Genomic DNA, 23,559 nt, shown 5'->3' with positions numbered 1-23,559 from the left:
AGGGCCAGAAAACGCATCAATTCTGCTGTGTCTGAAAAGATTTTTGAGCTGGGTGGAGATGTGATTTCCCATCCTGAGATTCTTTTTCAGGCTGAATCCTTTTTCAGAGCTGATGGCGTGCACCTTTCTGCCTTAGGGAATAAGGCTTGGCTGGGTGCAGTGGTGGCTAAGCTGAAGGCTTGGTTGGGTCTGTGAGTGGTTTGGCGGTGAGCTGAAGGTTCCATGGTGGTTAGGCATTGGTTAAAATTGGTTCTTGGAGGGGTAAGTGCCTATCCCTCCAAATGGTGCGGAAAGGGAATTCCGTTAAAGGAATCCAGGGGCTTGCCATTCTTTTCATCCTTGTCCCTGGCATCGGACTTGGGCTGTGCAAGCCCCACAGGAACATGAGGGTGAGAAGTGAGGGACTGATGCCCAGATTCATTTTCTCACCCAATACTTGTTTCCCACGCTGGCTTCCGTTGGAAGGCCAGCTCTGTCCCTGAGGGCAAGGACAGATAGTCATAACCAATGCCTAAGCAACCACTCACATTTTTTGTATTTTGAATAAAGTTGTGGCCAAAATTATGCCAAAAACGTTAAACAAAATTTGATGTGTGAAGTGTGAATTTTTTGGGGGGTGGCATTGTGGGACTCAACATGCAAATGCTGGCTCCCTCGGCCTATAGAGCGAGATGAGCACGCAACCCCAGAGTCGTCCAAGACTGGGCCTAACGGTCAGGGGTCCCTTTACCTTTTTAAATATGCAACATTTGATGGCTTGCAGCTGAATGGGTAAACTGCCTCAAGACATTTTGGGGCCTGAAGTCAAGGGAAGGATGGAATTTGAATCATACTTCATTGCCGGTGATAGGACAGCATTGTGCTGCACCTGAAAGTAGCAGAGTCCCTGCCCGCAGGCTCATAAATTGAAAGGACACAAGGAGAAGGGGATTCAGAAGGGAGAGGAAAACAAGCAACTCAATTCTAAATGTTACAAGGCTCTTATAATGACCACCTGGGATGGAGATTGACTACTCACTGTTGAAAAAACAGGCCTTGTTGGCCCTCTAAGAAAAAAACACTTGGTGATCAGAACTTCCTGAAAGTGGTGGTAATATAGTTGGAATGTGTGGTCTTCTCTGACCACCTGACCACCTGAAAGTGAAGGTGGCCTCCCACGCTCCCAGCAAGGCAAATAAACGCTACCTTATCCAAGGGCTTTCTACATGCTAAATCACGGGCCTCATCACAATGATGGCACCATGCCCACACATACCGTGTTTTTCACTCTATAAGACACACTTTTTCCCTCCTAAAAAGGAAGGGGAAATGTGTGTGCGTCTTATGGAGTGAATGCAGGCGGGAGGCTCTGCTCAGCGCTCCCTTTAAAGAGCCGCACGGAGCGTGTGTGTGGCTCTTGGGGGCTTTTCCCCGGAGGGAGAAGGGACTGACAGGCTGCCCTTCTCCCTCCACAGGCTCGGCTCTTGCTCGCTTTTTCAGAAGGTGGGGAAGAGATGAAGGGCAGTCCGTTGCTTTCGCTGAAGCCAGAACAGCAAGAGGGATAGCCACACGAAGCCTCTTTAGCGCAGCGCGAGCGTTCCTCCCACTGTGATGAAGAGGCTTTGCGTTGCGTTGGCCTCTTCAACAACATTTGATTCAGAATATTTTTTTTCTTGTTTTCCTCCTCTAAAAACTGGGTGCGTCTTATGGCCGGGTGCGTCTTATAGAGCGAAAAATGTATACTAATAGACACCCCCCTTTTGCATATGCAAACTGTATTACAATAGCTACTAGAGACATAAAATATAATTATGCTAACAATCACAGTGAATGCTTTTAAAAAAAATTCTCAGCACGTATACTTCTGTCCCAAATCATATCCCACAAATATAGTTTCCTTTACTGCTTCTTGCTACTATAAAAATAGCTGCTAGCTTGTTGCAATATATAAATATTTGGATGACCTGCGAAGGGCACGCTTATATGTATTGCCCTAGAGGCATTCATCTTGTATTTCACACAAGTACTGCCTTTTTAAACATCCCTTATCATTTTCTACTGCTAACAAATGAGGTTCACTGACACAAAGTTGGCAAGGAAGGAGTGAGGATAGAAATGTCCATGATTCGGTGGTAGGGGTGATTTCAAAGATCTATTTCTTCTGTCAGTACACACCACCAATTGCAGTAATTGATGTTTCAGCCATTACACCACCGGCTTTCACAGACAATGTAGATAATTAACCAGGCTCCACTTTTGGATGATTATTTCTATCCTCCGAGGAACTTGACGGTATAATGGACAAAATGTCAAGAATAATTAGGAATAATGATAGTGGCAGATATGCTGCCAGACCTAAAATAGGGTTTTGCCTTGTCTTGGGGCAGTGGGGAGCATGGCTCAGGGACATTAGAATTCAATTCTGTGGTTTATATGTTCCTTGGGAGATTGTTAACATTTTTCAGAAAATACAAAGTGGAAATGAGAGTGCTCTTAACACATCTCAAAATATGTTTGAATGGAATTAGTCAAACAGCTTATGCATGTCTTTAAATTACTAAAAATGCCCTGTGTTTTTTGTGGGTGTGTTTTACAAACTTCAGGACATGATACCTTATTAATATATTATTTATGCAGCACACATGCACATAGGTCATCATTATGCAACCCTTTGCATCAAAGTTTAAACCTTCCTTCTGTTCTGAATCCAAGAAAATATTATTTTGCTTTTATGGAATGCAGTATAATCTGTTTATTCAGCCACCATGCAAAAGTGACTGTCACTTGTATTCTGCAGGTTGAAGGACAAGGGAAGAACAGTAAATATTCTTGGCCCTCTTGTGATGCTCCTGGTCCACTCACCCTTACTGGACCTCTGTATTTGGGAGGTCCCACTGCCCTATCATTGCTGTGTCTTGAAAGATGCAGCACAACAGTTGCACAACAACTGTGCAACTTAACCCTTCACTGGTGAGCCATTACATTCTCTGACATGCCATAACAAATTATTGTTTCTCTGTTTGTATATGTTTTGAGACTGGCTTTGTATGTCACCTTGTGAGGACACTTGTCCTGAAAAGTGGGATATAAATACTTTAATAAATTAAATACAAAACAAATAGCTGTCAGGCCTCATATGGTAGCTGAACCATGCTGGAATGCTCTATCTACAGTCTGTCCTTAGGTCTAGCTAGAGGATCAAATCTAAGCAGTATAAGCCATGCTCTGGGCACCTGTGTGTGCAGGGTGATTTTGGCCAGTGGCAAGGGCCCAAAAGAGCAGTCAGGAAGGTCCATGACCTCTCTCAAGGTCTCGCAGGATCTCACAAGGGGAATGAAGGGTGAGATCTTAAAGGGCCATTTTGCCCACCCTTGGTGTTACAGCCTCACTGGGCTATTTGAGTTGCTGGTTGACAGGGCCAAAAAGGATTTTGTTCCCCCAAACTGGCCCCTTGTCTAGGGTTTTTCCACCTTTCCCTTGGGGACTTAAGGCCTACGTATGACATTGGGAAGGATCAGAGAGAGAGATTGGCCATGGCATGCCCTAAGGTCAGTTTGGGGCACATGCAAAGCTGAAATTTTTCACTCCTGTCACTTTTGAGGCCAAGGCTCAGCACTAGGTGACTCCCATGGTGGCTGCTGGGTTTTTCTCTACTCTGAAGGAGAACGAAGGATGGTTGGATTGTGGAGTGAGATCCCTGCCATACTGCCATGCCAACCACTTTTTCTACTGCAGTCGATAAAGATTTGGCCAATCCTGTATCCTCCCTAGTTATTTCAATGCTGTCACAGAGTCTCAAATTGTACCTGCCAGGGCAATCTATTAGCTACCCCAACCCCCGAAAATATATCCTTAGATGTTTTGCTGAGCAGCAACCTCTCAAGAGGGATTACAGTATTCAGTACATTTAACTATTGTAGCCTTAATAATTATTTATACTAAGGTCAGTAGCTAGGCTGAGAGGTCTCCCCTGGTTCATTTTAAAACAACAACAACAACAACATATTGCATTGGCCATCTTACAATCTGATTGCAGGGAGGACGATTTTAGAGGTAAATGATATATGTTTGTTAAAAAGTCAACTATTTTATGTTCAAGGATTCTTATGTTACTCTGGTGTTACTCCATTGACAAGGTTCTCTTTCATTTGCTTGTTCTAAAAGTTCCTAATTTTGCTGCTATTGACATAGCTCTTTCAAACGCTCACCCAGAAAAGAAGAGGAGGACTCTTTTCCCAGTTTTGAAGCAATCAAGGTTCCATACTGTTTTTCATCAGTTGTGGCCCCTGAACCCAAGTACTTTGCAGCTGCATCAGGTGAATATAGATTTAGGCTTTATGGGCACAGCACAAGTTTGTGAAGCTGATGTTGCAGAGGTAAGAGGCTTTCACAATACTTCTATTTTCTTTTCTCATTTGAATAATCTCACTCATTGTTTTGAGAGCTTTTCTTTTTAAAAGACCCATAATCTCATTTAGTGATTAATAACTATCTCCTTGACTTTAAAAAGTATCAGCAGCCACCCAGATGCTCCTGTTGGCTGTCTTAAAGATTCACACAGTGCATTGCAGGCTAATGCTTCTAACTTGATTTCTGTTAACTTCTTGAGGGCTGGCAGCCTTTTGTCATACCTTAAACAAGGAGGAAACCTATGAACTGCTAGAGGGTTGGCATCCTTTTCTTGTGTTCTATCAGAAAAAACGTCTGTATGGTAGTATTCTTCCTACTGAGAAACACAAAACATCAAACATGTTGTCTCACAACTGCTGAGGATAATAGGGAAATGGCTGGTTCAGTAATCCCTAAAGAAAGATACCAGTTCAGTATTTGATAGGATTTTCTTTTATTTCTGACCATGTCACATCTTCCTACCTCTCTAATTAATGCATTTTACCTTCCTCAGATCACCCCTCTGATCTCTCTCCTCACTATTTCTTCTTCTTCGCAAGGGACAAGGTATTGTACTTGAACACACACTGGAGTTCTAGCCCTGGAATCCATTCATTGCTGTGAATTCCTTTCCTGCACAATTTATCAAGCCCCAAAGTGGGCCTAGTGGTAAATACACAGCAGCCAGCTGCAAGAGCAGCCTGACTAGGTCACTTTTTCCTTTGCATGACATCACTGAGCTTTCAATTTCTCTATCCTTCAAGTGACAGACAGTGAAGTTGAGCAAGAACAGAGGAATCACACTTAAATGTTGTTTGAGACAGTATGGGGTTGTTGTTTCAATACTGGTCTAAGGGGCTTACTCAGATAAGTGCCTCACTTTATTTTATAATTGCTTAAGGCAGTTGCCAACAACAAACACATGCATGCACAATGCTTGGTTTTATGATGACTAGTTTTTTCAACATGGGATGGCTCCCAGCAGAATACGTGGGCCAGCCTATTCAAAATGTGCCCTTTGTGAGAGGATACAAAAACTCGAAGTAGTGTTTTATTAGATGCAGAGGGGCAGAACACCTAGAAGAGACCGCAGCTCATCAAAATAGCTGCTACTTTACCATCAGGAAGCCCCAGTGGTCAGCCTGCACCTCCTTTTGCCCCTCACAGCCACACGTGGACCCAGATAACCAAAATTCAGCCGGTGATTCTGGTACTTGCATAGATAGGCCACTTCCTTACAATTCTTTTCTTATATCAGGTGTGATTTTGCCATGCCAAAGCTTTTCAAAGTCACAGTGGCTGATTTCCAATGGTACAGTACCTTTCAGGATTCATTCTTGACACGCTCACTGGTGAGAAACGCTTGTGCAAAGAACATAAATGCACATCCAAAACAATCAAGACATGACACCTGAAGAGCATTACAATAATCTTCCAGTATAGTTTCATAGTATACAGAGGTCCCATTAAAATTGCTTTATATCATCAGTAGTTCTTATTACCAGTGGCATAAACATCCACACCTTTTTAATTGTTACTTCTAATTCCTGGGAATGGTCTTGGCAACAAACCATCTAATTATGACCTTTTAAAAAGTATAGTTGAATGGCTATATTGATTAAGTGGGTGGCTTCTGAGTTAATATAACTAGAGGCTGACCTGGCTGAAACTCTGGTTGCTACAACTGCCAACAAAAATGATGCCTGTGATGTGAGACCTGCTCCTCTATCAGGCTTGATTAGTCAAAGGCCCAAGAACAGTGGATTAAGCATGCAGTTGGTTGTTGCGCTTGACATAAAACCCTTGGGATGCATGATGCAATACCTTCCATATTGAGAGAGGCATAGAAATTACCGTATTCTTTGCTCTATAAGACTCACTTTTCCCCATAAGTGTGTGTGCATCTTATGGAGCGAATGCAGGCTGCACAGCTATCCCAGAAGCCAGAACAGCAAGAGGGATTGCTCCTTTCACTGCGCAGCGATCCCTCTTGCTGTTCTGGCTTCTGAGATTCAGGATAATTTTTTTCTTGTTTTCCTCCTCCAAAAACTAGGTGTGTCTTGTGGTCTGGTGTGTCTTATAGAGCGAAAAATACGGTATGTCTCTTTTTTTAAAAAAAAAAAAAAGTTGACCTGGAACATGTGCTTCAGTGGTTTCAGCTCATGAGTTTAGTATAGGAACCATGGGGTGATTGGGAACCTTTAGGTTATCAATAGAAGACATGCTTCCCACCATTAAGATCCTAGATATTCAGGCTGTAGCATATCCAGCTTGAGATTTTAGGTGACAAGGCTTGTGAGGTTTCGGATATCTACAACCACTCAGAGGAGACAATAATGGGCTAAATGAACCAATGCCATAATGACCCTGTTCACATGAAAATCATGCTTCACCTATGGGCCTTGGCCCGCTGTCTTCACTGTGAAACTGCATGCATTCAGGAAATAGCTTGAAATGTGAACTAAGCTTGTTCAATGTGAACAAGGGTCTCCCCTTGGTACCCTAGACAAACAGGATAAAGCCATAGGACTATTAAGTTGGATGTAGAATCATAGAATAATTTAATTGTAAAGTTGGAAGGCAACATGAGGGTCATTTAGTTCAAGCCCTTTCAATGTAGGAATGTTTTGCCCAACATGGGGCTCAAACTCACAACCTTGAGATTAAGAGTTTCATGCTTTTTCAACTGAGCTATGATGCATATCAGGTTTTCTTCATGCCATTTGCTCAACACATGGGGCAAACATGATCCCACTCACCCAGTCCAGTGTCCACAAATTCCAATGAATGTGTGAAGAGTCAGGTGTAAGCATTCCTGGGGTACCTGCCAAGGTCCACCCATCAGCAGGGGTCTACTCTTCCCCTACTACAGCCCTCAGTTCTTTCACCACTCCTTTTGCCATTGCCACCCACGGAATCAGAAGCAGGACAGAAACAAATGATATGGAGAAGGAGCAAGCGATGCAGCCACCGGTCCACTCACCTGACATTTTCCTCTCGGCAGCAGTAGGGAGAAGGTTCAGAGGCAAGTTGAGAGTGAATGGTGGGGGAGAGGAGTGAGACCCGGAGGGTACCCTGCTCAAACACCTGCCAGCTCTCACTATACCTCAGGCAGGTACTGTTGAAGACGACTAGTTTTAAAGCTCCTTCACATGCCCAATCGCCTTCTCAATCTGGCCCGCAGACAGTCCAGGAATCAGTGTGTTTTTACATGAGTAGAATGTGTGCTTTTATTTAAGATGCACCTCTGGGTTATTTGTGGGGCATAGGAATTCGTTCATATTTTTTTTCCAAAATATAGTCCGGCCCCCCACATGGTCTGAGGGACGGTGGACCAGCCCCACGGCTGAAAAAGGTTGCTGACCCCTGATTTACTGCAGCTGTTATATTAGAGACCACCCTCCAGACCATGTGAGCAAAAGCCACACACAGGAACAGATGAAACTGCCTTATAGCAATTTAGACCTCTCTCCCTACCCCCCCCCCGGCCAATACTGTCTTTTCTGACTAGTAGTGATCCTTCTGTGCCTCAGAGGAAGATCTGGAGGAAAATCTCAGAAGAAGATCACTGGAGCTGCCAGAGAATGAAGCTGGGACCGGCATGGGCTTTGCCATTGAGACCATCCCTCCTCCCACCCCCTCTCCACATGCCAACAATTCTCAGACTGAGCATTTAGATTCTCCTTGAAGAATATATGTGGGGTAGTACAGCGATATTCACAAGGTAATAAAAGTTTTTCCCCCTTTCCTCTTGAGGAATGAAGGAGCAGCTGGCTTGCACAATGGTGTCATTCATTCTACACTTGCATGGCTTGCAATGTTTGTTCCAAGCGCTGATTCATAGACGTCAGCATTGTTACAGATCAAAGAACTTTGCTGGGAAGAGAAAATATTTAATTTCTCACTTTCCTACAAATTAATCTGAAAAACCCTTGGCTAATTATTACTCTTCTCCTTTGACTTCGTCATTCACAGGAATAGCTGGAGATGATAATTAGCAGAGATGAATTAAAGTAATAGGAAAGGCTGACTTCTGCAACAGCTGCTGGGATTTAAAATGGGCACAGTTCTCATTCTGACACGAAGGTAGTGTGGTCAAGGAGTTACACTCTTCTTGGTCAAAACAAATTGATTAAAACAGGTGTTTAGCTAAAGAATTTAAATACAGGTGCCACATAATATCCATTCTGCATTTGTAAGAACTCGATTGTTTTGTGGGGTAGCATCTGCACTTTGGAACTCCCCGTGTCTTGAGATCAAGAAGGCCTCTCCACCACACTCCTTTCATTGCCTGCTAGGAACTTTCTTGTTTAGACAAGCCGACCCAGGACTCAGCTGTGCAGCTGCAAATAAAACATTTTCAGTCTGTTTTAAGTGCGATATACAATGTGACACTAGATGGTGATGGTGAGCCTTATGGAAAATTCAATGCATTTTTAAAAAGGCTTTTTTAAAAAGCATTTTCAGAATGGTTTTTATATGTGTGTAGATTCCACCCCAAATGCTTAGAAAGTGGAGGTATTTTTATTTATAGTATTTAATTTTCGTATGTTTTAAAATAGGAAGGTCAATTTCTTGATTTTCTTGTTTTATCTTTTGTTAAACCACTCTGAGAGGTGTTTGTAAAAGAGAGAGAGCGCGCGCAACGCATAAATTTTATAAAATAAATAAATATACTGACCACTGTGGTGAATAATTGGTGAAAACTAAGGTGAGATATGAATGGTTGAGGAACTTTATGGATACTACTGCTGAAATTCCAAACACTGATCAGGTCGATTGAAAAATGGCCCTCCTTTTCACAGACGCTTCACCCATATTGTGAATGGCTTTATCTCTAACTTGGGAGAAAGCTCAGTTTCTTCCGAGTTAAACTTTTGCCCCACTGGCGTTCTTGGGCGTGTGATGGGATAGAATTCTTTCCTCTACCCTCGCTGGAAAGGAGGGACATGTTTGGAAGGTTCTGCCAGACTTCCTGCTTCAACGGCAGCAGTGGAACAGAGGCAAAGAAGGAAGTCTAACACCTTGCACAAGTCTCAGGAAATGTAGTGTCCCCTGTTCCTACTGACACCTGGGATACAAGACTTTTATTTTTTTTTCAGACCACATTTTAAACCAAGCACAAAAAGAGCTGCTGGAGCCATAATGCTCACCTCAGCCTTGAAATTCAGCAGCATTATTAGTAAAAGCAAAAGCTGCTCAGATTAATGTTAGAAGTGACAGTGTGAAAAATCTCAGGGAGTATTCAAAATTTTATGTAGACAGTGTGCACTTTCAGCACTGTCATCCTAGATGCCTGTGTTTCTGACTGAGTCTGCAAACCCATGCGGATCTTATTAAAGAATGTTACTGTCAGGGAACTGACATCAGAGGAAAGGGAGTTGGTAGGGCTCCCAGAGACTGGGAGAGAGTCAGCAGCCAAAGCAGGGACCAGCAGGGGGAGCGAGGGGTCTCTGGAGGAGGATCTCAGTAATGCTGAGAGAGACACAGCAGCCCAGGCAGGAAACAGCAGGGGAGAGAAAGGGGTGAGAGACACGTCCAGCGAAAATAGCGGGGAGGTGTCAGAAGCAACTGTAGGGAGACCCATACTTCGCCAGAAGCTGCCACGTCGTGAGTCCAGGAGACGCGTTTCCGTTAAGGAGCTTCTTTGCTGGAAACGCTTCCGCAGGCAGCCACTGTCAGACACTACTAGTGACTAGAGCAGACATGTCTGAGGAGCTCTGTCACACACAGAGGTTTGTGGAGCCGCACAAACTCTGAAGGGGCACAATTTTACGCACAAGCAGCTAATCATCCCCTGATAGCAGTCTGACAGTCTCTGTACGCTGCCTGTGCAGGAGAAAGCATCATGAGCGACCCAGCCGGAACCGGAGAGGCAGGGGTTGGAGCTGGTCCAAGCTTGGAAGAAAGGTATCAAGCTCTGGAGGTCCAACTTGCGCTGCAGACGGCGAAACTCGAGGAGAGAAGGGCTCAGGATGCAGACCAAAAGGGGAGAACCACTCAGTTCCCCAGAAAGGTACCAGGATTGGTGCAGAAGTTTGGGGGGGACCCCAAGGATTACCATGCCTTTAGGACAGAGATGCAATATGCCCTTAATGTGCAGTTTGATGAGTTCCCTGATGAGGAATCGCGAGTTGCTTTCGTAATTGGGCATCTTGAGAAGGGGGCGCGAGACTGGGTTCGACCCCTGATGGCAACGCACAATGATATCCTAAAGGACACTATGAAGTTCTTTCGTGCAATGGATATCATGTTTTCCAGCGATATTGAGGAAGGGGTGGTGCGCAGACAGCTAATGGCTTGCAAGCAGGGAAGCAGATCTGTCCGTGAGTACTGGACTGAATTTACCATGCTGATTCACAGATTGGGGTGGGATTTATCGGCGGCACCCATTCAGATGCTATTTGAAGAAGGTCTTTCTTCGGCTGTGAAAGACGAGCTGTCCCGGAGCCCCAGGGCGGTGTCTATGGATCAGCTGACCAAATCTGCGCTGACCATTGGAGCGCGCCAGGAGGCAAGAGCCTTGGAGAGGCGGGAAGGGAGAGGGGAACGTTGGAAGGAGTTCCGCATTCCAGACATTCCTGAGCCAGCTTTCCCGCCGGCAGAGCCGATGGAAATCGGAACAGCCCGCGCGCGCGCAGTTTCAAAGCCCAGTGAGGGGGCTAAGAAGGAGGGAAAAGGAGCCCGGAAATGCTATCTCTGCCAACAGCCAGGCCACTTTGCCAGAGTCTGCCCCCAGAGGAAGGAATGGCAAGGGATGGTGGGAGCTGTTGAGGGGGGAGAGCAGGGAGAAACGGAGCAGGTAAAAGCCAACGCCTGGTTGCCACCGTCAGGGCACTGCAGCCAGGCCAAAGAGCAGTGAAAGTGCCCGTGCCAGAAGCTCCTCGACCTGCTCTAGTGATTGAAGTGTCGCTAGAGCTGCAAAATGGACACCCCCTAAAAATAAAGGCGCTGTTGGACTCAGGCAGCTCCTGCAATTTTATGAGCAAGGAGTTTGCTGCTGAACACCAGATACAGACGATCCCTTTAAGCAACCCCCTGCAGGTGACCACGATCGATGGCAGGGAACTGTTGGGAGGAGGAGTCAGCTTGCAGACCGTCCCGATGATAATGAGGGTGGCAAGGCACACAGAACTGATAGCGTTTAATGTGGCCACCTTGGGAGGCGCTCCCATTATTTTGGGAATGAGCTGGCTAGCCCTACATGATCCGCTGGTGGGCTGGCATCAAAGAGTGGTTTCCTTCGGTTCAGCACATTGCTTAGAACACTGCAGGGGGGAAAAGGGGTCAGCAGGGGCCCAAGCCACCCTGGCAGGGACTGAAGTAATGGAGAAGGGGAAGGTGCCACCACAGTATGCTGATCTCAGCGACGTGTTCAGCGAGAAGGAAGCTGACCAACTACCCCCGCATAGGCCCTTTGATTGCCAGATCAATTTACTCCCTGGAGCACAGCTTCCGGTAGGCAAGTTGTATGCCATGTCAGACAGGGAAATGCAGGAGTTGCGAGAGTTCATTGACAAGAACCTGAAGAGAGGCTTCATCAGAGAGTCCAAGGCAGCGGGGGGTAGCCCAGTGTTTTTTGTGGATAAAAAGCACACGGACAAGCCGACACTTGTATGTGATTTCAGGCGGTTAAATGCAGTGACAGAGCCGGCGGCTTTTCCTATGCCCAGGATTGATGATATTTTGACCAGGGTGCGGAAAGGAAAGATTTTTACAAAGCTGGACCTAAGGGGGGCGTACAACCTGATACGTATAAGGAAAGGGGATGAATGGAAAACCACCATGTTCACCCCTTTGGGGGCATTTGAATACCTCGTTATGCCTTTTGGATTACAAACAGGCTCCGCGTGTTTTCAAGCCTTCATGAACCACGTACTGGGGCCTTTGCTCTACAAGAATTGCGTGGCCTTCCTAGATGATGTGTTGGTGTATTCGGAGAATGAGAAGCAACATGTGAGAGACGTCAGAGAAGTGTTGAGCAGGCTGCAAGCCAACAGGCTGTGGGTGAAACTGGAGAAGTGTCAGTTTCATACCAAGGAGGTGGAATTCCTGGGGTACCGCTTGTCAGACAAGGGGTTGGCCATGGACCCCGGCAAGGTTCAAGCAGTGCTGGAATGGAAAACACCCTACCCACCGTGGAAGAATGGCAGATGAAAGTGATTGACTATATGACACTGGCGGAAATGACGAGCAGAATTCGAGACCAGGGAAAGGAGACTGCGGAAGAAGATTGGAAGAAATTCAAGATTTATCTTAAGGACTATTATAAACTTGATGAAGCTTAGAATGTCGAGATTCTATAGAGAGAAAGGGTTGCAGTAATATAAGATTAGAATAAGAAAGGACTATGATGAATTAGAGTTGGAAAAAACATTTATAAGTTGCTATAAAATTTGGACATGAGGATGCAGAAAGGGGAGGTATGGGGAAGTCCGAGGAAAGAAGTTTATGAAATGACATTATGAAATTATACTTGTTTGTTTGTTTGTTTTCTTTTTTGTGTTTGTCTGTTATAAAAACTTTTGTAAAACTAATAAAAAATATTATAAAAAAAAAAATGGAATGGAAAACACCCAAAACCAAGAAAGATGTGCAGAGGTTCCTAGGGTTTGGAAACTTTTATCGTAAGTTCATCTGAAACTTCGCCCACCTGACGGCGCCCATCACGGACTGTCTCAGCAGTAAAAAGAAGTTTGTGTGGACGGCGGAGGCGGAGCGAGCGTTTGAGGAACTGAAAAGGGCCTTCGCCTCTGATGAACAACTTCTGCATGTGGATTTACAAAAAAAGCTGAGGGTCGAAACAGACGCTTCTGACAGAGCCATAGGGGCGGTGCTTCTTCTGCAGCCGGGGAAGGAGGAGTCAGAGTGGCGACCGTGTGCCTTCTTTTCGCGAAAGCTGAACAAATCCGAGAGGAACTACACGGTGTACGACCGGGAACTTCTTGCGATTCATGAGGCTTTCCGGAGATGGAGGCACCTGCTAACTGGTGCACAACATAAGGTGCAAGTGTGCACGGACCATAAGAATCTAGAGTATTGGAGAACTGCGCGAGTGCTCAACCAACGGCAGTTGAGATGGGCCCAGGAGTTCTCCAAATTTAACTTTGAGATTTGTTACGTGCCAGGCCCAGAGAACGTTAGGGCGGACGCTCTCTCACGCAAACCTGAATATTTGGAGGGGGAGGGTGCACCTGAAGAGACCCATGTCATTCCAGAGGACCGCTGGGTGTGTGGGGCGGCATTGGTGGGGCAAAGGGAACTGGTAGAGGGAACGGTGCAGGATGAATACGCCCAGGACAAACTCAGGGGTCTCAGGAGGGAGGGAGACAAACCCGGGGGTTTTGAGGAGAGAAACGGGGCGTTGTACTACAAGGGAGCGTTATATATACCTGAAGGGGAATTGAGGGAAAAGGTACTCAAGCAACTGCACGATAGCCCCACAGCAGGGCATTTTGGGCAACACAAAACCATGTGGCTGGTTACCAGGGAATTCTGGTGGCCCAAGGTCAGGGAAGATGTGCGGGAGTATGTGAGAGGGTGTGACCAATGCCAACGAGCCAAGGGGGAGAGGCGGGCACCGGCAGGTTTATTAGAACCACTACCCACGCCGGAAAGGCCATGGGAGGCAGTGGCAATAGATTTCATGACTGATCTGCCAAGGTCCAGAGGGAAAACAGCCATCATGGTTGTGGTAGACCTGTTAACCAAGATGGCCCACTTTATAGCCTGCTCACATGCGGTCACAGCGGAAGAAACCGCTAAATTGTTTGTGGAAAATGTGTTTAGGCTGCATGGCGCCCCCTTGAGGGTGGTTTCTGACCGAGGGAAACAATTTACTTCCAGGTTCTGGAGGAAGCTCATGAGCTTATTGCATGTAGAGGTGAATTTCTCAACTGCCCGTCATCCAGAAACCAACGGGCAGGCGGAAAGAGCTAATGGTGTCCTCCAGCAATATTTGAGGTGTTATGTGAATGACAGAGAGAATGATTGGGTGGAGAAGCTGGCGTTGGCAGAATTTGCCTACAACAATGCAGAGAACGTGTCCACGGGGATGAGCCCCTTTTTGGCTAATCACGGGTGTCATCCCCGAGCCTTCCCAGGGGGGGAAGGGGAGAACTGGAGCGTTCCAGCTGCAGAACAGTTCGTTGAAGAAATGGAAGCGATCCATCGCCAGCTCCAACTTAACTTAAACAGGGCTAAGGAGGAATATAAGAGGCAGGCAGACAAAACCAGAAGGGAAGGGGAAAGCATTAGGGTGGGGGACCAGGTGTGGCTGTCCACCCAAGGGTTACCATTCAAAGGGGGTTGTAAGAAGTTAAGACCCAAAAGGCTGGGCCCATTTGAAGTCACGCAGCAGGTCAACCCAGTGGCTTTCAGACTCCGGTTACCGAACCACATGAAGCTGCACCCAGTGTTCCACAGGTCGTTGCTGTCACCGTATAAAGGGGACAGAGAAGGGAGGGTCAATAGGGGACCAGCTATGGAGGAAAAAGAACACAGCTACCATGTAGCGGAGATTCTCGATTCCAGGTGGAAGGGAGATCAAGTAGAGTATTTGGTAATGTGGGAAGGGGAGCCGGAGTCGGAAAACACCTGGGTCATGGCAGAGGATGTAGATGACGAGGTTTTGATAGAAACTTTTCATCAGAGATTCCCTCGTAAACCTCAGCCAGTGGCGAGGTTCCGGAGGGAATACTTCGCCACCACCGACGAAGAAGAAGAGTTGGAGGGGTTCTCTGATTCCGAGGCGGAGGAGGATTCAGCGAGCCGGAACGAAGACCGATGGAGGGAAATGTTCGAGACGTCTGAAGATGAAGAGGATTCTTTTCGGGGTTTTAGCTCCTCACCGCCCAGAGGAGAGAGTAGGGGCGGGGGGGAAGGGGGCCCTGGAGGGGAGGTGGATGTCAGGGAACTGACATCAGAGGAAAGGGAGTTGGTAGGGCTCCCAGAGACTGGGAGAGAGTCAGCAGCCAAAGCAGGGACCAGCGGGGGGAGCGAGGGGTCTCTGGAGGAGGATCTCAGTAATGCTGAGAGAGACACAGCAGCCCAGGCAGGAAACAGCAGGGGAGAGAAAGGGATGAGAGACACGTCCAGCGAAAATAGCGGGGAGGTGTCAGAAGCAACTGTAGGGAGACCCATACTTCGCCGGAAGCTGCCACGTCGTGAGTCCAGGAGACGCGTTTCCGTTAAGGAGCTTCTTTGCTGGAAACGCTTCCGCAGGCAGCCACTGTCAGACACTACTAGTGACTAGAGCAGACATGTCTGAGGAGCTCTGTCACACACAGAGGTTTGTGGAGCCGCACAAACTCTGAAGGGGCACAATTTTACGCACAAGCAGCTAATCATCCCCTGATAGTTACTGTTGAGCATATTTGCAGAAAACATATTAAATGCAGATTTTTCAAGTGATTTGAGTGCCATTTGCTAGGTTTGCTGTGACTTCCTAGGAAAGAGTTTCTTGGATTTGGAGAAAAGCTTATCAAAAGCATCAGCTAACTGTGCTGTAGCAGAGAAAAGGCAAAATTAGATGTTAGGAAATGTTTGGAAAGAGGTAGCAAATAAAACTGCAAGCATCATAAAGCCATTATATAAAGCCATTGTGTGGCCACAGATGGGATGCTATTCACAGCTATTTTTAAAAAAAGAATCTGAAAGAGCTGGAAAGGGGAAACGAACAGCCTAGTCCCATGTGGAGTTAGATGATCCTAATTCTGCATTGTTGAATGATCAAGGGAAATGAAGCACCTTCCTAATGAGGAAAAGATAAAGCATTTGGGAATTTTTTGTTTAGAAACAAGAAAAATAGTGGGACATGATAGCAGTTTATAAAATTATGAACAGTGTGAAAAGAGCCAAAAGAACATTTTCTCCCTCTCATATAATTTTCCTGCTCAATGAAGTTGGCAATAGCTTCAGGAGAGACAAAAGGAAGGGATACTTTACAAAACTTATAATTTAGCTTTGGAACTCACAGGTACAAGAGGTGATGGCCACTAAACTGGGTGGCTTTTATAAAGGATTAGATAAACTTACGGAAGAGAAGGCTCTCTCATGTTAGTTTTAAAAAACTGCCCGTGATTTTGGGACAGTAGGCTGAGAAAAACACAACAGGGGAAGACACTTCTGCCCTGCTTGTGAGCTTCCAATGGAAACGAGAATGGCAGCTGGATTGCTGTTGTTGCAGAGATGTGGACTAGATGGATCTTTGACTTGACTTGCATGCATCACACTTCTTACAGGTGAAACTCAGAAAATTAGAATATCGTGGAAAAGTTCATTTATTTCAGTAATTCAACTTAATCTCTTTTCTGATGAGAGCAGCTTTTGCATCTCATTTGGAAACCAAGGAACCAGAGTCTAGAGGTAGAATGGGGAGGCACACAATGCCAGATGCTTGAAGTCCAGTGTGAAGTTTCCACAGTCTGTGTTGATTTGGGGAGCCATATCATCAGCTGGTGTTGGTCCACTGTGCTTCATTAAGACCAGGGTCAACACAGCCGTCTACCAGGAGATATTGGAGCAGTTCATGCTTCCTTCCGCAGATGAGCTTTATGGGGATGCTGATTTCATTTTCCAGCAGGACTTTGTCACCTGCCCACAGTGCCAAAAGTACCAAAACCTGGTTCAGTGCCCATGGGATTACTGTGCTTGATTGGCCAGCAAACCCGCCTGACCTGAACCCCATAGAGAATCTATGAGGCATTGCCAAGAGAAAGATGAGAGACATGAGACCAAGCAATGCAGAAGAGCTGAAGCTTCCTGGTCTTCCATAACACCTCAGCAGTGCCACAGGCTGATAGCATCCATGCCATGCCACACTGAGGCAGTAATTGATGCAAAAGGGGCCCAAACCAAGTACTGAGTACATATACATGCTTCTACTTCGCAGAGGTCCAATATTGCTCTATTTGCAGTCCTTGTTTTGCTGATTTCATTTAATATTCTAATTTTCTGAGATTGTTAATTTGGGGTTTTCATCAGCTATACGCCATGATCATCACAATTATAACAAATAAAGGCTTGACATATCTCGCTTTGCATGTCATGAGTCTATCTCATATATTAGTTTCACCTTTTAAGTTGAATTACTGAAATAAATGAACTTTTCCACGATATTCTAATTTTCTGAGTTTCACCTGTAGTTTGTTCAACATCTTCTTAGCAAAACTTTTAAAAAGGTTAAGAGAAGTTGCAACTAAGTAGTCAAGGACATGATCCTCAGTGTGTTTGTTAGAGCAGCAACTGCCTTGTTAACCAAATTGACTGCCCACACTATGGACGAAGATCAATAATCAGTTCTTCTGTTTCCTATTAAGAGTCCTCTGTAAAAGCAGCTTTCTCGCTGCAAGGTCTTCGGTGTAACAAACAGGGCTTGAACTACACAAAGAATGGAGTCCTTTTAAAACTTCTTGGCAGGGACAAGCTATTAATTAATTGGATAGTTTGGAGGGAAGGCTAATTACCTAACCTAGAAACAGCACTGAAATAATTGTGCAACTTTTAAGACCAGAATGGGAACTGTCAGTCTTGGTCCCAGGTTAGCTCTTGGTCCAGCAACCATGGGATTCTATATGATGACAGTCTAGGAAAAGTAGTTACAGTACATGGGTATTTCTACCACTAACCTTCAATTAATAAAAGAAAGAAATACTTCTTCCACTGCAAGTATATTGGAGGGGGAAAGTTCTCTGGCGGATAAAAAGGCGCTGAAAATGATGTAAAATTAAACACCAAAAGCCTTTTCAAATATGGAAATACAATTATAGGGAAAGCTTTTCATGTTTACAGTCTGTTGACCAGATATCTTATTACTTAGCATACAGTTTTTGTTTGACTTTTGGACATTATACGTAAGCACAACAGCTTGTAACATTATGCATGTTGGGGAGGAAATGTTGTATCCCCGGACAAACCTTTTATGAAGTAAAAAAGTTCATTCGGATTACCTTGGACTGAAATAGTTGGGAAAGTACAAACTAGAACTAGTATATTTTTGAGCAGGATGAGCTTGCAATAGAATTAGTTCCTTTTGAAACTGAACTTTCCAGACACTGAGTAGAGCTTCTGTGATTTGTTCTGATACCTCTGGCATAAGAACATAAGTATTTTCTGTGGGACCAAGCTGTGCTTGTCATATAGTGAAATTGTTCCATTTGAGACCGCAGGTGGGATATACATGTCTAAATACTCCCCCAACACCACCAAAAAGAAAAGAATGATCAGACAGCTGCAAGAATACTTATTGCAAAACACTGGAAGACAGAAGATTTGCCCACTCTGGAAGAATGGCAGATGCAACTGATAGACTACATGGAATTGGCAGAAATGACTGGCAGAATCCGAGACCTGGGAGAAGAGACAGTGGAAGAGGACTGGAAGAAATTTAAGGACTACTTGCAAAAGTACTGTAAATTGTATGAATGCTAGAATGATGCAGGATATAAAGATAACTTGGCATTAGTAACTTAGTGGAAAGAAGTATGAAAATAACTGAACTATGAGAACAAAGATGAAATTTGATTAATATTATGTCAAGCTTAAATATTTAAATATTTGATAACAAAGGGTAAAATTGGAGACATAATATTTGAAAGGCACAAATTAAAACAAGATTTGAGAGAAGGTGAAGTATTGCTGAATATGACTTTGTAAACGGGAACGCAGGAAAGGGAGATGTGAGGGAGTCTGAAAAGAAGGTTATGGAAATTTGGTTTTTGAAATTTAACTATGTTGTATTTTTCTTGTTCTGTGTGTATTTTTTATTTTGGTGATGGTGTTTTATGTGCTTGGTGTTATATTGTTTAAAACCTTTAATAAATATTTTATTAAAAAAAGAGAGAAAAGAATGATCAGAGCCTACCATACCTGATGGAACATGATCACAACCTAGCAGCCTGTTCTCACCATGGTCAACCAGATGTCTATGAGGAGACCACAAGCAGGACATGAGTGCATTCACAAGCAGGACAGAACGCTATTTATTGGCATACTGCTCTGATATTGAAGGTGCGCAGGCAGCATGACTATTAACCATGGATAGCCTTGTCATCCATGAATGTGTCTAAACCCCCTTAAAGCCACAAAAGCTAGTGCCCAGCGGTGTCTTACCCATAGAGGCTAGTGGCGCAGGGTGCCAGGACACCAAGTTCTGGAGGGAAGAGGCGGAGGCTGGATGTGGTGCCCCCCGGCATCAGCTCGCTGCCCTTGCCTGCCGTGGCCACCACGGAATGAAGCGGCCAACTGAGCTGGGAGCTGCCGCGTCCAGCCTCCGCCTCTTCCCCACTGGAGGAGCTGCCCTCCAGCTGCCGCCCGCTTCCTCCAGCCCCACAAAGGAAAGCTGGGCGTGTCGCCGGCAGCGCCGTCCTCCCTAAAAAAGGTTGGCAACTCTGGGAAAGGGGGGGGCGGAGGGATCTTCACACCACGACGCTGGATATGCTTAAGACAGCCCTGCTAGTGCCCACCAGTAACTCTTGTGATAGCAAATTCCATAGTTTAACTATGTGTTGTGTGAAGTATTCCCTTTTGTCCTGAATCTTTTTACCCCTGGTTCAGTCTTACTATTTTATCCACACCATTGAAAAGAGGTTTTTCAGAGTTACTTTGCTATAGTTGCTCTCTGCACTTGGTGATAATTGGTAATTTATTTATCATTTCAATACAGTCTCTTTTCTCAGTGCCCCTAATACATAAAAAAAAATCCTATTGAGACTGACCAAGAAAAAAAATAGAAAAAGTTTAATTTGCACCAAAGGTCATCATTGTGAATCTTTTATTTATCAAAAAAATAAATAAATCACAGAGTGAAACACAAGTGTCAGGTGATACCAAACCTGGCATTATTATTGTACCCTTTGCTTACTGAATATCCTGAGCACTCAGGGAAAATGGATTGCTTATAAGGCTGAATGAAAATTGTGTCCCAAAATTCTCCATGATATATGTAGGGAGTGAAATTGGGAAAGGTCATTTTGTCAAGGGTTGTGTGTGAAATTCTCTGACACTTTATCTTCAGACATTCCTTTCTTATAAATTTCTGGTCACTGGGTGTTGAACGAACTCTGTTCGTTCATATTGATGAGGGAAGGAAGCAGCGGACTAAGAGAACCGGAGTGGAAGGCATAGGAGCTAATGCCATAATTTCCCTCCAACAAAAGTAAAATAATATTAAACAATATTAAAACTGGATCCAATATTAAAACTGGATACCCTTATGGCAGCCATTTTATGACTGCCACTGACTATATTGGTCAGGCATAGGTAAACTCTGGCCCTCCAGATGTTTGGGACTACAGTTCCCATTATCCCTGACCACTGGTCCTATTAGCTAGGGATGATGGGAATTGTAGTCCCAAACATCTGGAGGGCTGGAGTTTGCCAGTGTCTGATATTGGTCAATACTGGCCACAAAAAGGAAGTGACCTCGGTCAGAAAGGGAAACCATAATAATTCGAACTTGCCCCATTTTTTATTCCTTTCATTCTCTTATTCTGACTGGGTTTATTAGTTTAAACCATTATGGTAGCATGCCTTGTGTTTGCAAATACATCCTTGCGGGCAAATTTGTGTTGGAATCTAGGGTTGTACTAGATGATCCTTGGGGGTACCTTCCAAATATACAATTCTATGATTCTATGAATCTCAGAAGTCTGGGGAAGGCTGAATAAGATTTCAATAATCAGACTTCCTCACCTTTCCCCCTATGGCTAGCAGAAAGAGAATAAATTGTGCAAAATAACAAAAGTGTAGAATAATTCATCATGCAAATCTGCTTACATTATGTATTATAGACAGCTTGAAGAATTCCACTTTAGTTGTCACAGACTCTGGGTGGGAAGTTAAAACAGGTATCCAACCCCCTGCTTGCAATGTTCAGTGCCCTGGTTATGCATAGAGAGCTCTGTCCCACCAGAGCAGTTCCCAGTTCTGCTTACACCTCCCCAGTTGCCATTTAGGCTCATCCAGACTGACTTTTGTCCCGCATTTCTATGCACAGGTTTCTATGCACCTCAAAACTCCCACTCCAAGCTTTTTTGTTTGCCCCAACACTTTCACCATGAAAACCTGCTCTTTACTTCTGAATTGGAACAAATGGTAATCCATGGGAACCTCAAATTGCCATTTGTTCCAATTCAGTCATAAAGAGCTGGTTTTCCCGGAGAAAGCAGCAGAGCGAAACAACAAGCACTTGAGCACATATCAGGACGATGCAGACCTGCACAACATACTGTTTCCCACAGTATGTAGCCAGATGCGTCTAAAAGTGACCTGAACACAAACCTTTCAATGTGAAGAATAGGCCTTGGGTGGCCACAGAGCCACAGAAGAGGCAGGAGTCCTGCAGCAGCTGGGAGCTGAGTTCATTTCTCTATCACCACCCTTTCTACCAGAACTGAGAGGAGAGAGAGAAGTGAACAGGCACAGAACCTGAGGGTTTACATATCCAAATGGTCACAAGGGAATATTAACCCTGCTCAAGGGTTAACCACGAAAATGTCACAAGAGGAATGAAGCCAGACATACTAGCAGTTGACCTCATGTCCCCAATCCTCCAAACCTACATGGCAAGTAGAAAGTCTGAAGGATGGATATGTTCATGTTGAACTGAATGCACTCAAGAATCTTCCATGTGTTTGAAATCTCTGTGTGATTGGGGCACCTGTTCACATGAAGGATTGAAGGCATCTTCGGGGGAAGCACCCAGGGCTCACTTCTTCAGACATTCCCACTCAATCTACAAAGACTGGGTGTGCTGTTGGGACACTGGGGGCTGGGCTTGTGGAAACAGCCAAACAGGGCTGTCCACCTGCATTTAAGGTTTTGCAGGAAAGTCCTTCTGGAACCCCTGGAATTTCACACTGCTCAGAGATTGGGGTGGTGATCAACTATATGTACAGTAAAAATGGACTGTGAAACACAGGCAAACGGGAGCCTTGACTGATAAGTATTACTGAATATGCCAAGGAGGTCAACCCACTGAACCCACAAGAGAGAGAAAACTGTTTTATCCCCCTAATACTTTAAGTGGGTACTGCTGAGAAATCTCACAGTGATATTTTTCAAAGAATAATAAATGAAGTGTTTTAGTGCTCCTATAAATAGCCACTTCCTTACTAAAATTTGCTTTGTGTTGCTTCTGTCTGCTACTCTGAATGGGTCCCTAGAGACACAGAACTATCTGTCACAAGTGTGGCAGTATGGCAGCCAGAACAGAGACAGATGTACAAATCTATCAGGCTCCATTCGAGCACCCTGCTTAATTCTTTATAGGGCTGCTGGTATTTTTACCAGACAAACCAACCAACAGAAACCTCTGTGGGGCCTTGCTCAACTGAGCTACCATAACTTTACATTTCTTTATCAGAATTGTATTCATATATTAAACTGTTAATATGCCATACAGAATGACTTAGCACCTTTAAGACTTGCTGATTTAAATAGGAGAGATTTGATAATTGTTGATAATTCCCTCATTGAAATCTATAGGACTTATGGCTGGATCATAACCATTTAATTTGTTTATTTAAAATTGGCTTGGATCCTTCCGTTCTACACAGTCTTGTCTGGAAAGAGAGGATCCCATAGGGAATCAGCTGCCTTGCACCCACCTGGTTCTTAGATAGACATGTGTTGTGTCAGGCACATGGGACAAGAATCACTCTTTTATAATATGTAGAAGTTACCCACCATCACGGGAGAACATCTTCGGCTTCTGCATGAATCACTGTTCAGAGTCTGCCTCCTCAGAAAGTAAATATCTACTGCAGACGCACTTCCACTGGAAGCTGATTGGAAGAAGGTGATGTCAGAGTGATAAATCACTATTTTCCATGGTTCAGCAACTTCTCTTGTACATTACTAGTATGCCTCACAACACAGTGTGGGAATTAGTCTGGCCATAATTTCAGAAAGCCTCTTGGCTTCTATGCATATGACACATCCACTTCCATGGTTTTATGTTATATGTGGAACATACACTGCAAACAAAACACAAAATGACTTTTGACTTCTAGAGCCTAATGGATTATTTGGAATTCATGCGGAATCCAAATACCTAGGTGAGCACAAGAACACAACGGATGACCCAACAAGCCAATATGTACAAAATGTACAGTTTGGACACCCCTGAAGATATCATCATTCCAATTTGACGTGACAGCATCTGAGAACGAGGCTCAAGTTTTGCTCTAC

At 44.7% G+C, this 23,559-nt stretch overlaps 1 long non-coding RNA gene across 4 annotated transcripts in view; it reads left to right on the top strand.

The window, feature by feature from the left end:
- Nucleotides 1–18,591, top strand: part of LOC309531731 — a 38,836-nt gene extending 20,245 nt beyond the window's left edge. The window contains exons 2-6 of one of the 4 annotated variants that reach the window (XR_014219392.1): nucleotides 2,777–2,949; nucleotides 4,192–4,355; nucleotides 4,883–4,935; nucleotides 7,883–8,092; nucleotides 18,537–18,591. This is a non-coding gene — a long non-coding RNA (uncharacterized lncRNA). Of the gene's footprint in view, nucleotides 1–2,776; nucleotides 2,950–4,191; nucleotides 4,356–4,882; nucleotides 4,936–7,879; nucleotides 9,000–18,536 lie in introns of those variants that run through there. The other 3 variants (XR_014219393.1, XR_014219394.1, XR_014219395.1) reach the window with 3 other exon arrangements.
- Nucleotides 18,592–23,559: the final 4,968 nt, after the last annotated feature.

The sequence above is a fragment of the Podarcis vaucheri genome (genome assembly GCF_965113315.1).
Source record: "Podarcis vaucheri genome assembly, chromosome: 4".
In the NCBI taxonomy this organism is placed as follows: domain Eukaryota; kingdom Metazoa; phylum Chordata; class Lepidosauria; order Squamata; family Lacertidae; genus Podarcis; species Podarcis vaucheri.
Note: the sequence above shows the minus strand (reverse complement) of the source record. Positions and strands in the feature narration are given on the sequence as shown.